Here is a 14,529-nt window from a genome sequence, read left to right as displayed (position 1 = left end):
TTTCCTACCATACATCACTAACACAACATGTTTGTGACATGTTTCCACTCATAGCATGGCCGGCCACTACTAATTAGGGGGGAAATTTGACATGCAAGCCCCCCCTTTTTATTACATGCACTATTAGATCCTTATAGGTTACCCTATCACATTTCGAAAGTATCACACATAAGTCCTACTAACTGAATTCACATGCAATCGACTAAATCGAAGCTTGAAACTTTCACACATTCATATTTACATATTCTAGACAATAATTATCACATTCAAATATTTTGGTGCCTCAGTTTAGCGGTCCCGAAACCACTTCCCGACTAGGGTCGCTTTAGGGCTGTCACAGAGTAGCATCATGTAGCTTACATTCTGACCCACAGTTCGTGTGAGCAGGCCCATTTGACAGCTCGTGTGAGCAATAATGTAAAGGAAAGGAAAGGTTACGATTATATGTTTAGCATAATTCGTGTGAGCTATCCCGTGTATCCGATGATATTCTAAACTATTCAACGGGCATGAAAAGGAAAGAGATGGTAAGTGTTCAAAATGAACCATGACATGTATAAAAGCATATATTAAATCATCAATAGAGATGCGATTTGTCCCTAAATTGAGCTTTAAAGGTCTTAAAATTTCCTTAAAAGCATTTTAGGACTAAATATAAATCATTTGAGAATTAAGAGAAAATTGCAAAATTTTTTCTACAGGGTCACACGATCGCGTGACCAGGCTATGTGACTCACACGGCCAAGACACATGTTCGTGTCTCAGGTCGTGTGGGCATTCGAAGTAGTGACACACGACTGTGTCCCAGCCCGTGTCTGTGCCTGTGTAACTCAATGACTTGGGTTACATGGCCAAGCCACAAGCCTGTGTGCTAGGCTATGTGACACTTGAAATGGCCTCACACACCCGTGTGCCAGGTCATGTGCTAGGCCATGTAACAACCTGACTAGCATTCAAAGGAACCTCTGAGGACACATGATCGTGCCACAGTGCATGTCGCACACTAACAAACGCCTACCGTGTCTCAAGCTGTGTTGACAAAATCTGTAACGCCCCCACACCCGAGACCATCACCGGAGTCGAGTATGAGGTGTTACTAAGCTTAGTTTAACATTTTTAGAACTTTGGATTATTTGTTTCTACATTCACAGCTTTTAAGCTACTTGCGTCACAGTCACAAGAAAAATCATATCTCAAGTTACGAAACTTGAAATTAAGATCTGTAAATTTTCCCTGAATCTAGACTCATATACCTATCTACTAATTTTTTTCTAGAATTTTTGGTTGGGCCAATTAGTACAGTTTATTAGTTAAAGTTACCTCTGTTTCAGGACTCGACTGGTCTGACCTCTGTTTACTACGAACCACATTTCTCTCTGTAAAAAATTCATATGATATAAGATTTATTTCTCCTGAAACTAGACTCAATAAGGATTCTGAGAATATAAAATACACTACCTAATTATATCTTTAAAATTTATGGTGAATTTCTAAAGTTGGAACAGGGGATTCAGAAACTGCTATGACCCTGTTTCACTAAAATTCAAATATCTTGTAACATATAATTCCTTTACCTGTTTCATTTCTTTCATGTGAAACTAGACATAATAAGCTTCAATTTTATATGTAGTTCAACACCAAATTCAATTTCTATGATTTTTAGTAAATTTTCAAACTCGCGTTAGTGTTGCTGCGGTATTCATTTATGGTAAATTTCATCCTTTTATGAGTTTTTATGCACTAAGTATCTTAATAGTTTTCCTTAACATCAAACATAATCTAAACTAACCATTTTCATAATTTATCATTATCAAGCATTTCCTCAACCATTTCACAACCATACCATAAGATCATTTACACAAAATAGGTATATTGCTATACATGCCATACTTAAATTTACAAGCCATTTACCAAAAGTCTTCGGATAGTGTGGTGAGCCTTCGACCTATCCCGACTCTGAGTGGCTTGTCCAAAACTACAATGAGTAAGAAGGAGGAGTAAGCATAAATGCTTAGTAAGTTCATATGCAAATAATAAGTAACATAACAAGCAGTTATACCAATCAACATTAGCATACATCACTAAAACACATATCACATTTTAATCATTCTTCATCATCTTATTACCTTATCGTGGTTGTATCAATACTCAACCCGAGGGTTAAATACATACCTGTCCAAAATATCCATTTCATATCACTTACCAATACGTCTCTTTACATCTCGAATATTCCTCCATTTGAGTAGAACTTTACCCGTTGAACACATCGAATATAATTCGGATACATGGATAACTTGCACATAAGTGCCATATATGCAATCAAGCAATCATGTAACCCGCCCATAGCGAACTCGGACTCAACTCAACGAGCTCGGCGTTCAGATCCATAAGTGAACTCGGACTCAACTCAACGAGTTCGGATGCCTAGTTACATTTCACGAACTCGGACTCAACTCAACGAGTTCGGACATTCGCATCCATAAGTGAACTCGGACTCAACTCAACGAGTTCGGATGCTCAACCATCCTAGTGACATGTCACTTGTATCCTAATCTATTCCTAAGGTTCAAACGGGCTTTTTCCCTCGATCACACATCTTTGCCGTCTTCCACGAAATATCGAAATCGGTACTTCGGTGATAGTTCATACTCATCAAGTAATTCACATAATTACATATTATTCAACAATAACCACAAAGCATAATATTTCATGATAATAATCAGCATCATATCATATAAACAACATTAAATTGCTTAAAATGACAATTATGTTACTACATTTACACATGAACTTACCTTGGTACCAAAATACAAGGATTTTGCAATTTAGTCCACAATCTTTTCTTTTCCTCGATTGAGGTCGATTCCACGCCTTTCTTGATCTAAAATAACACATTTAGCTCATTTAATACTCACATTATCAAATTAATCCTTAACTCAAATTTTGGCAAAATTACAATTTTGCCCCTAAACTTTGCATATTTACATTTTGCCCCTAAGCTCTGGATTAAACTTTATTCCTTATTCTTATGTTTTACAACATGCTGATCACTTTTCTCTTCTATGGCAACATCAAATTCTCACTCTAACATGTACTTATGACTATTAGGTATTTTTACCGATTAAGCCCTTTACTCATTTTTGCTCAAAATCGAGTAGTACAAGTTGTCTAACATAATTTAAAACTTCATATTCTATCATAAAACATCAAAATACACAAATTTCACCTATGGGTATTTTTCCAAATATAAACCCTAGGTTAAATTATTGCTAACATAAGCTTTATCGAGTTACCGGATCTCAAAACGTAAAAATCATTAAAACGGGCTTAGAATCACTTACTATGGAGCTTGGAAGCTTGAAACAAACCCTAGCTATGAAGAACCCTTGAAATTTCGGCCTAATGAAGAAGATGGACAAAATTGGCTTTTAATTTTGTTTTAATTCATTTTAATAACTAAATGACCAAAATACCCTTACTACTAAACTTTCCAAAAATTCCTTCCATGTCCTAATTTTGTCCATGAACTTAAAATTGGTCAAATTGCTATTTAAGACCTCCTCATTAATATTCCAAAACAATTTCATACTAAAAACTTCTAGAATGCAAGTTTTGCAACTTATTCGATTTAGTCCCTACTTTCAATTTAAGCACTTTAGGCATAGAATTTCATCACGAAATTTTCACACAATCATGCAATCATATCATAAACCTCAAAATAATTATAAAATAATTATTTCTATCTCAGATTTATGGTCACGAAACCACTATTCCGATTAGGCCCTAATTCGGGATATTACAACTCTCCCCTTTAAGGATTTTCGTCCTCGAAAATCTTACCGGTAAACAGATGTGGGTATTGATTTCTCATAGTTTCTTCGGATTCCCATGTAGCTTCTTCTACTCCATGCCTTTGCCACAACACCTTCACAAGTGCAACACTTTTATTTCTTAGTTGTTTGACTTCTCGAGCTAAAATCTTAATCGGTTCTTCTTCATAAGTCATATTCGGTCGTAGTTCAACTTCTGTCGGTGAAATTATATGTGAAGGATCCGAACAATACCGACGTAACATAGATACGTGAAACACATCATGAATCTTCTGTAATTCAGGTGGTAGCGCTAGCCGATATGCTACCGGTCCAACTTTTTCAATTATTTCATACGGTCCAATAAAACGCGGACTTAACTTGCCCTTTCGTCCAAATCTAAGGACTTTCTTCCATGGAGACACTTTCAAAAATACCTTATCACCAACTTGAAACTCCATTTCTTTTCGTTTCAAATCCGCATAAGATTTCTGTCTATCTGAAGCACCTTTCAAACAATCTCGAATCACTTTCACTTTTTCTTCGGTTTCTTTTATTAAATCAACTCCATAAATCTGATTTTCCTTGAGTTCAATCCAATACAATGGCGTCCGACATTTACGACCATATAATGCTTCAGAAGGTGCCATCTTCAAACTTGTCTGATAACTATTATTATAAGCAAATTCTACCAATGGTAAGTACCTTTCCCAACTATCTTGAAATTCCAATACGCAACATCTAAGCATATCTTCAAGAATCTGAATTATTCTTTCTGATTGTCCATCAGTTTGTGGATGAAAAGCAGTACTGAAATTTAACTTCGTACCTAACGCGTCTTGCAACTTTTGCCAAAACCGCGAGGTAAACCTTGGATCTCTATATGAAATAATCGATAATGGTATTCCGTGTAATCTAACAATTTCTCTAATATATAGTTCAGCCAACTTGTTAAGAGAATAATCCGTACGTACCGGGATAAAATGAGCCGACTTAGTTAATCTGTCAACTATTACCCAGATGGCATCTTTCTTTCCCGGAGTCAATGGCAATCCTGAAACAAAATCCATAGTAATCCGATCCCATTTCCATTCGGGAACCATAATAGGTGGAGTAATCCTCAAGGTACTTGGTGTTCAACTTTCACCTGTTGACAAATTAAGCATTTGGACACAAACTCTGATATATCTCTTTTCATTCCATTCCACCAATACATTTTCTTCAAGTCATTATACATTTTCGTACTATCCGGATGAATCGAGAAATAACCACTATGTGCTTCCTGTAGGATCTTTTGAATCAATTCCTCATTCTTCGGTACACAAATCCGATCTTTAAACATTAAGCACCCATCAGAACCAATTTTGAAATCTGACTCTGTATCAACTTCACACTATTTTCTCTTGGCTTGCAAATCTTGATCATCTTTCTGAGCTTCAGAAATCTCTTGCAAAAACATCGGTCTTGCTCTTAACTCCGCTAGAATCGAACCGTCATTTGACATTTTCAACTGAGTGTTCATAACTCTCAAAGCAAACAACAACTTTCTACTTAAAGCATCAGCAACCACATTCGCTTTTCAGATGATAATCAATAACAAGCTCATAATCTTTCAAGAACTCCAACCATCTTCGCTGTCTCAAATTCAAGTCTTTTTGTGACATCAAGTATTTAAGACTTTTGTGATCGGTATATACTCGGCACTTTTCACCATACGAATAATGTTGCCAAATCTTCAAAGCAAACACCACTGCAGCCAATTCCAAATCGTGAGTAGGATAATTCCTCTCATGAGGTTTTAACTGCCTCGAAGCATAAGCCACCACTTTTCCTTCTTGCATGAGCACACATCCCAAACCATTTAGAGAAGCATCACTATACACCACAAATTCTTTACCTGATTCGGGTTGTATCAACACTGGTGCTTCAGTTAATAACTTTTTCAATTCTTCGAAACTATGTTGACATTCTTTCGTCCATTCAAATTTAACATCCTTTCGGAGTAGTCTAGTCATAGGAGCCACAATTATAGAAAATCCATTTACAAACCGCCGATAATACCCAGCTAGCCCCAAGAAACTTCTAACTTCAGTTACATTTTTCGGTGGTTTCCAATCAACAATGGCTGAAATTTTACTAGGATCAACCCGTATACCATCACCTGAAACAATATGACCCAAAAATCCAACTTCCCGTAGCCAAAAATTCACTTTTACTAAACTTAGCATACAATTGCTTATCTCTCAAAGTTTGCAAAACTATCCTCAAATGCTCAAGATGCTCTGTCTCATCTTTTGAATAAATTAAAATATCATCTATAAACACCACAACAAATCTGTCCAAGTATGGCGAAATATGCGATTCATTAAATCCATAAACACAAAGAGAGCATTTGTCAACCCGAATGGCATAACTAAAATTCATAATGACCGTACCTTGTTCTAAAAGCGCTTTTAGGTACATCCGACTCCTTTACCCGCAGCTTGGTAATACCGGATCTCAAGTCAATCTTTGAAAACCATGTCGCTCCTTTTAGTGATCAAACAAATCATCAATTCTTGGCAACGGATACTTGTTTTGATTGTCACCTTGTTTAATCGGCGATAATCAACACACAACCTCGTAGAACCATCCTTCTTTTCACAAATAACACGGAGCACCCCAAGGTGAAAAACTTGGTCTCACAAAACCTTTATCACCAACTCTTGCAATCTGCGACTTTAATTCCTTCAACTCTGCTGGTGCCATTCTATATGGAGCAATCGAAATCGAGCTGTTCCTTATCAAATCAATACCAAATTCTACTTCCACGACCGAGGCAAACCCGGCAATTCTTCCGGAAATACATCCGCAAATTCACACAACCAAGACCGATTCAACTTTCTTTTCAACTTCTTTTGTATTAATTACATACGCCAAATAAGCTTCATAACCCTTTCTCGGATATCTTTGAGCCGACATTGAAGAAATCACACTAGGCAATGCCTCGATTTATCCGATTCAACCCGTAGAGTTTCACCATTTCCACACTTTAATTCTATAACCTTTTCTTTGAAATTTACTATAGCATCATGCAATGTCAACCAATCCATACCCAAAATAACATCAAACTCATCAAACGGCAACAACATCAAGTCGGTAGGAAAGTAATGATCCCGAATCATTAAAGGACATTTCTTACATACTTTATCAATAATACACATTTGCCTAACGGATTCGACACTCTAATCATAAATTACGTGTTCTCAACAGGTATATTCATACTAGACACCAATTTCATGCACACATATGAATGAGTAGAACCGGGATCAATCAAAGCAATAACATTAACATTATAGAGAGAAATGTACCAGTAATCACATCGGTGAGGAAGTATCTTCACGCTTTAATAGCATAAGTTTTAGCTGGAGCCCTTCCTTCAGGTCTAACCGGTGCATCCCTGGCTACATTCTTACTGCTTGTTTCACTTCCAGCTTTTCTCGGATACTTTCCCCTCGAGTCTGCACCACTAGCTTTTACATTCTGAAATTTTTCTTTCTCAGCTCTCTCTGGCCAGTCTCTAATAAAATGATCCGGAGAACCACATCGAAAACATTCATTTGCTCTGACGGACCAAAATGATTTCTACCACACCACGGCACTTTCGGGTTTAACAAATCTCGAGTTCCCTACACTGGCTGCAGAAGTAGTCTGGGATTTAGGACCCACATTTTGCTTCCTATAATTCCCATATGATTGCCCAGCTGAAGCTTGGGAACGAGGATTCATATTCCTTGACTTTCTAGGTTCTTGTGAAAATGAACTACTCATCGGTCTTTTCTTCCAATTTCTAGTCTCACCTCTACCTTTTCTTTTCTTTAAGTAGTTCTTCAGCCTTGCAAGCTCGATCAACCAGTACTACCATTTCTTTTAGTTCAAGGATCCCGAAAAATACTTTAATGTCTTCGTTAAGCCCATCTTCAAATCGTCGGCACATCTTGGCTTCTGTAGAAACATATTCCCCGGCATACTTACTCAATCGAACAAACTCTCTTTCATATTCGAGATCCGTCATATTACCTTGCTTCACTCAAGAAACTCTTTACATTTCGATCAATAAATCTTTCACTAATATATTTCTTCCAAACTCTTCTTGAAAGAATTCCGTGTTACCCTCTCTTCGGTACCAATCAAATCAAAGTCTTCCACCAATTATAAGTGAATCCTCAACAAAGATGTAGCACATTTCAAACATTCTTCGGTGTACAAGATAATTCATCAAATACCGGATAGAATTTTCAAGCCGAACTCGCTTTCTCGCATCATCATCAATATTTGCTCTAAATTCTTCAGCCCCTTGTTTACTTAATTACATCAACGGGGTTCTGTGAAATTTTATCATATCCATACCTTGAGGCATCGGGGTGCAGGTTGAGGAATTGGGGAGGTGGGGAGGTCGTACATTTGGGTTCGTCTGAACGAACTCGATGTACCATGCACTCATCATTTGGAGAAAGGCTTCCGATCCCTTTCTCCTCCTCCTTGACCAACAAGAGGGGTGGGTTTTCGATCGGCGCTGCTCCTTCAAATGGAGTGGCGCATTACTCTCTACTTCATCTGCCACAATGGATCGGGATCCATTTACTATATAAAAAAATCATTTAAAAGGTCAAGTCGTCACACTATCACAATTTATACATATGGCATGTATAGCAAAATCCGTACATACAACACGTGGTCCGAGAACCGACTAAACCTGCTCGATACCACTAAATGTAACGCCCCACACCCGAGACCGTCACGAGTCGAGTATGAGGTGTTACTAAGCTTAGTTTAACATTTTTAGAACTTTGGATTATTTGTTTCTACATTCACAGCTTTTAAGCTACTTGCGTCACAGTCACAAGAAAAATCATATCTCGAGTTACGAAACTCAAAATTAAGATCTGTAAATTTTCCCTGAATCTAGACTCATATACCTATCTACTAATTTTTTTCTAGAATTTTTGGTTGGGCCAATTAGTACATTTTATTAGTTAAAGTTACCCCTGTTTCAGGACTCGACTGGTCTAACCTCTGTTTACTACGAACCACATTTCTATCTGTACAAAATTCATATGACTATAAGGTTTATTTCTCCTGAAACTAGACTCAATAAGGATTCCGAGAATATAAAATACACTACCTAATTATATCTTTAAAATTTATGGTGAATTTCTAAAGTTGGAACAGGGGATTCAGAAACTGCTATGACCCTGTTTCACTAAAATTCAAATATCTTGTAACATATAATTCCTTTACCTGTTTCATTTCTTTCATGTGAAACTAGACATAATAAGCTTCAATTTTATATGTATTTCATCACCAAATTCAATTTCTATGATTTTTAGTAAATTTTCAAACTCGTGTTAGTGTTGCTGCGGTATTCTGTTTATGGTAAATTTCATCCTTTTTATGAGTTTTTATGCACTAAGTATCTTAATAGTTTTCCTTAACATCAAACATAATCTAAACTAACCATTTTCATAATTTATCATTATCAAGCATTTCCTCAACCATTTCACAACCATACCATAATATCATTTACACAAAATAGGTATATTGCTATACATGCCATACTTAAATTTACAAGCCATTTACCAAAAGTCTTCGGATAGTGTGGTGAGCCTTCGACCTATCCCGACTCTCGAGTGGCTTGTCCAAAACTACAATGAGTAAGAAGGAGGGAGTAAGCATAAATGCTTAGTAAGTTCATATGCAAATAATAAGTAACATAACAAACAGTTATACCAATCAACATTAGCATACATCACTAAAACACATATCACATTTTTAATCATTCTTCATCATCTTATTACCTTATCGTGGTTGTATCAATACTCAACCCGAGGGTTAAATACATACCTGTCCAAAATATCCATTTCATATCACTTACCAATACGTCTCTTTACATCTCGAATATTCCTCCATTTGAGTAGAACTTTACCCGTTGAACACATCGGAATATAATTCGGATACATGGATAACTTGCACATAAGTGCCATATATGCAATCAAGCAATCATGTAACCCGCCCATAAGCGAACTCGGACTCAACTCAACGAGCTCGGGCGTTCGCATCCATAAGTGAACTCGGACTCAACGCAACGAGTTCGGATGCCTAGTTACATTTCACGAACTCGGACTCAACTCAACGAGTTCGGACATTCGCATCCATAAGTGAACTCGGACTCAACTCAACGAGTTCGGATGCTCAACCATCCTAGTGACATGTCACTTGTATCCTAATCTATTCCTAAGGTTCAAACGGGCTTTTTCCCTCGATCACACATCTTTGCCGTCTTCCACGGAATATCGAAATCGGTACTTCAGTGATAGTTCATACTCATCAAGTAATTCACATAATTACATATTATTCAACAATAACCACAAAGCATAATATTTCATGATAATAATCAGCATCATATCATATAAACAACATTAAATTGCTTAAAATGACAATTATGTTACTACATTTACACATGAACTTACCTTGGTACCAAAATACAAGGATTTTGCAATTTAGTCCACAATCTTTTCTTTTCCTCGATTGAGGTCGATTCCACGTCTTTCTTGATCTAAAATAACACATTTAGCTCATTTAATACTCACATTATCAAATTAATCCTTAACTCAAATTTTGACAAAATTACAATTTTGCCCCTAAACTTTTGCATATTTACATTTTTGCCCCTAAGCTCGGGATTAAACTTTATTCCTTATTCTTATGTTTTACAACATGCTGATCACTTTTCTCTTCTATGGAAACATCAAATTCTCACTCTAACATGTACTTATGACTATTAGGTATTTTTACCGATTAAGCCCTTTTACTCATTTTTGCTCAAAATCGAGTAGTACAAGTTGTCTAACATAATTTAAAACTTCATATTCTATCATAAAACATCAAAATACACAAATTTCACCTATGGGTATTTTTCCAAATATAAACCCTAGGTTAAATTATTGCTAACATAAGCTTTATCGAGTTACCGGGATCTCAAAAACGTAAAAATCATTAAAAACGGGCTTAGAATCACTTACTATGGAGCTTGGAAGCTTGAAACAAACCCTAGCTATGAAGAACCCTTGAAATTTCGGCCTAATGAAGAAGATGGACAAAAATTGGCTTTTAATTTTGTTTTTAATTCATTTTAATAACTAAATGACCAAAATACCCTTACTACTAAACTTTCCAAAAATTCCTTCCATGTCCTAATTTTGTCCATGAACTTAAAATTGGTCAAATTTCTATTTAATACCTCCTCATTAATATTCCAAAACAATTTCATACTAAAAACTTCTAGAATGCAAGTTTTGCAACTTATTCGATTTAGTCCCTACTTTCAATTTAAGCACTTTAGGCATAGAATTTCATCACGAAATTTTCACACAATCATGCAATCATATCATAAACCTCAAAATAATTATAAAATAATTATTTCTATCTTGGATTTATGGTCACGAAACCACTATTCCGATTAGGCCCTAATTCGGGATATTACAAAATCTTTGCCAAAAACAAGCTTTTGAAAAACCAAATCAAGCATGATCACTCTACCTATCTAAGCACATTTTAAAGGGCCTTAAGTAACAGCAAAACATAATCAAACATGCTCAAACAAGTATCTTATGTGCCAAACCAATGTGCCCTCATTAACACCACATTTAATTCTATCGTCAACAATTAATATACCATTCATAGGTACCTTAATTGAAGCACAAACATTCAAATCATTGAATTTGGTAAATACACAACGTACATATATCATTCCCATTCAATTCACAACCAAAGTGACATAAATTACTTCATTTACAAAACAAACAACATAAATTAATCACCAAAATGACCAAATCATTTAAGCAACATTAAATTGCAAGTATTTCATAAAAATTCAAACATGTATTTACAATCATTTAAACTTGTGAAATCATATAACCTAGGACTTACAAAACTAAAGAGACATTATCACTAAATTTGCATCTTAGGTACATGCCAAAAACACAAAAGAAAACATAACCAACATTGAGTACGGGATACTTGAAGGATGCCAAGTCCAGTTCTACTATTTATCTAACCTGTAAACATGCAAATCAATTTACATTTAATAGATTTAATTTATTTAGCTAATCACGAGAAAAATCATTAATAATATGAGATTATAACTTAACCAAATGAAAACTTCAATTCTTTCGATAATTCAACTAACCTTGTCGTATGACCTATTAGTTAGGTGGCACCCAGTGCCTAGCAGATAACCGTAGAGAAGTTTGTGCCAAGCGCTAGTCAGGTTAACGGACAGTATCGAATTTAAGCTGAGCTCTAGTTGGATAAACCAACAATATTTGCACCCAGTGCTAGTCAGGTAAGCTGACAAAGATTGCGTCCAGCGCTAGTCAATTATATCGACAAAATCCACAGTGAGCCCAACTCTTGTCGAATATATCGACGATTGTACAATTATTTACTTCCGCAATTTCCTCATTTATTTTCCTTTGCATTAAATCGATAATACACGTTCATTTTATATTAAGAGCTAGATTAGCATTGATTAATTAAATAGTAATTAGAAAGATGAAGTTCAGGTCCATGAGCTTACCAAAAATACGATGGATGTCTACTCAGTGATCTTTTCTTTCCCATGTGGATGCCTAATCTATTCTTCTCTTAATCTAAGTTTAACAATTTAACTCCATTAATACCATTCTTTTTTTTACTAAAATAAATCAGTACTAGATCATAGTTCATACTTTTATTTAACAACAATAGTCATTTACTCAATTCAAACATTAACATCAAAATTAAATTGCTCATATTCCTTGTCATTTCAATAACTCACTAAATATACAATTAATTTATTAACAGTCCCTAAAATCTTAAATTTTATAAAATCACACGATGCTAGATTTATTTATAACATTTTACTCCTTGCAAGTTAATACTAACCAAATTCATATAAAAAATATTTTATTTACTTAATGAACTAAGTAATTAAATCCCAAATTTCCAACATAAGAATAATCCACCAAAACAGTCCCTATACTTCACAAAATTATAAAATTTACCATCACATTTTAAAGTTTGCTTTCATTAAAAATTTGAATGCACCAATTCATGGACTAGCTTTTAATTCTTTCCACTTCCATTCTAATTCCAAAAAAAATCTACCCCAATAACATTAAGTGTAGCGGCCTAATTTCAATAAAATCGGAACAGTGATTTCGTAACCACAAATCTGAGCTAAAAAGAAAATTTTATTTTAATATGATGGCATGATATATATTATGATAGGAAGGTTGCATGAAAATTTCGATAAGAAAATTCCATTGATTATGTGGTTAATTAGAGAAAGGACTAAAAAAATAGTGCATTCCTGGGACTCCGTTATGGTAAATTGGATTCATAAATATTTTTAATAAATATTTACGAATTTAGTTGTGTAGTTAATTAGGTTTTAGTTAAGTGAATTTACTTGAATTAAAAATAATTAGGTAAAAGGATTAAATTGCAATAGAGGTAAAAGCTTAGTTATAGATTAAAGGAAAGTCAAAGGGGCTAAATAGGAAAATATGCCATTAATATGAATTGAGGCGTTTAACCTTTAAAAAATGAGATTTTTAAGTATAAATTATACATATTTTATTATATTTACTTAAAAATAAGTAAATAATATATTAATTATACTATATTATTTTGTTATAATATATATAACATTAAAGTAAAACAAAAAGAGAGAATAAGAACAGAGGAGCAAAACAAAACAAGGAGAAGAAAAAGAAAAGAGAATTTAGGGTTATTTTAAAGATTTCAAGCTCAATTGGTAAGTCAATTTAACTCATTTTCTTGTAATTTATAAGTTTTTATGATCCTAGAACAAAATACTACTTAGTATATATTGAAAATTTGAAAGTTAGTAGATTTTTGGGCATGGTTTATGTTGAATTAATTGATGAATTAGGGGTTGAATTAATATAATTTCAAGTTAGAATTGGGTAAAGGATCAGATTGCATGAATATCATTTTTTTTCCAAGCCTAGGGACGAAATTGGAATTAATGAAAAGTTTAGGGCCAAAATGGTAATTTTACCTAAAGTATAGATTGAACTCAATAGAATATAAATTGAATGAAATTGATGATTAAATGCATTTATATAGATCCGGACGAGTCAAATACGAGGTTAGATTGAGGCAAGGAAAAAGTCTCAGATTAGTAGACTTTATTAACAAACGAATATTGAGGTAAATTCATGTAACTTGAATTGAATTCTTTAATGCTTGAATTGTATGTTTATGTGACATGAATGTGATTTGAATGTTTAATGTATGGTAAATAATGAAATGTTTGAATATATTTGATAAAAAGGAAAAATAATCCTGGTTAAATAAAAGGAATTCGATGGATCACTGAAAAAGGATGTTAGATGGGAAAATAAACAGATTTAGCCCGGACGGGTAATCCAAATCGAGCTTAATAGAGTATTTTTCACTGAAAGGATTTAGCCTGGACTGGTATTCCTGACAAATACTCTTTGAGTATATGTTATAGGGGATTTAGCTTGGACTGGTAATTTCGCTGTGTGAAATGAGACTCAGGAGTGTGCTCCCTGAAAAGGATAAATATGAATTGACAGACTTGAACTTGTACATTTTGAGTGTACTACTAGAAATCCATCAAAATTCTGAGAAATTCAACGTGAAAAAT

Source organism: Gossypium arboreum, chromosome 1 (assembly GCF_025698485.1).
Source record: "Gossypium arboreum isolate Shixiya-1 chromosome 1, ASM2569848v2, whole genome shotgun sequence".
Classification (NCBI taxonomy): domain Eukaryota; kingdom Viridiplantae; phylum Streptophyta; class Magnoliopsida; order Malvales; family Malvaceae; genus Gossypium; species Gossypium arboreum.
The sequence above is the reverse complement of the archived record's forward strand: the minus strand, read 5'-3'. Positions refer to the sequence as shown.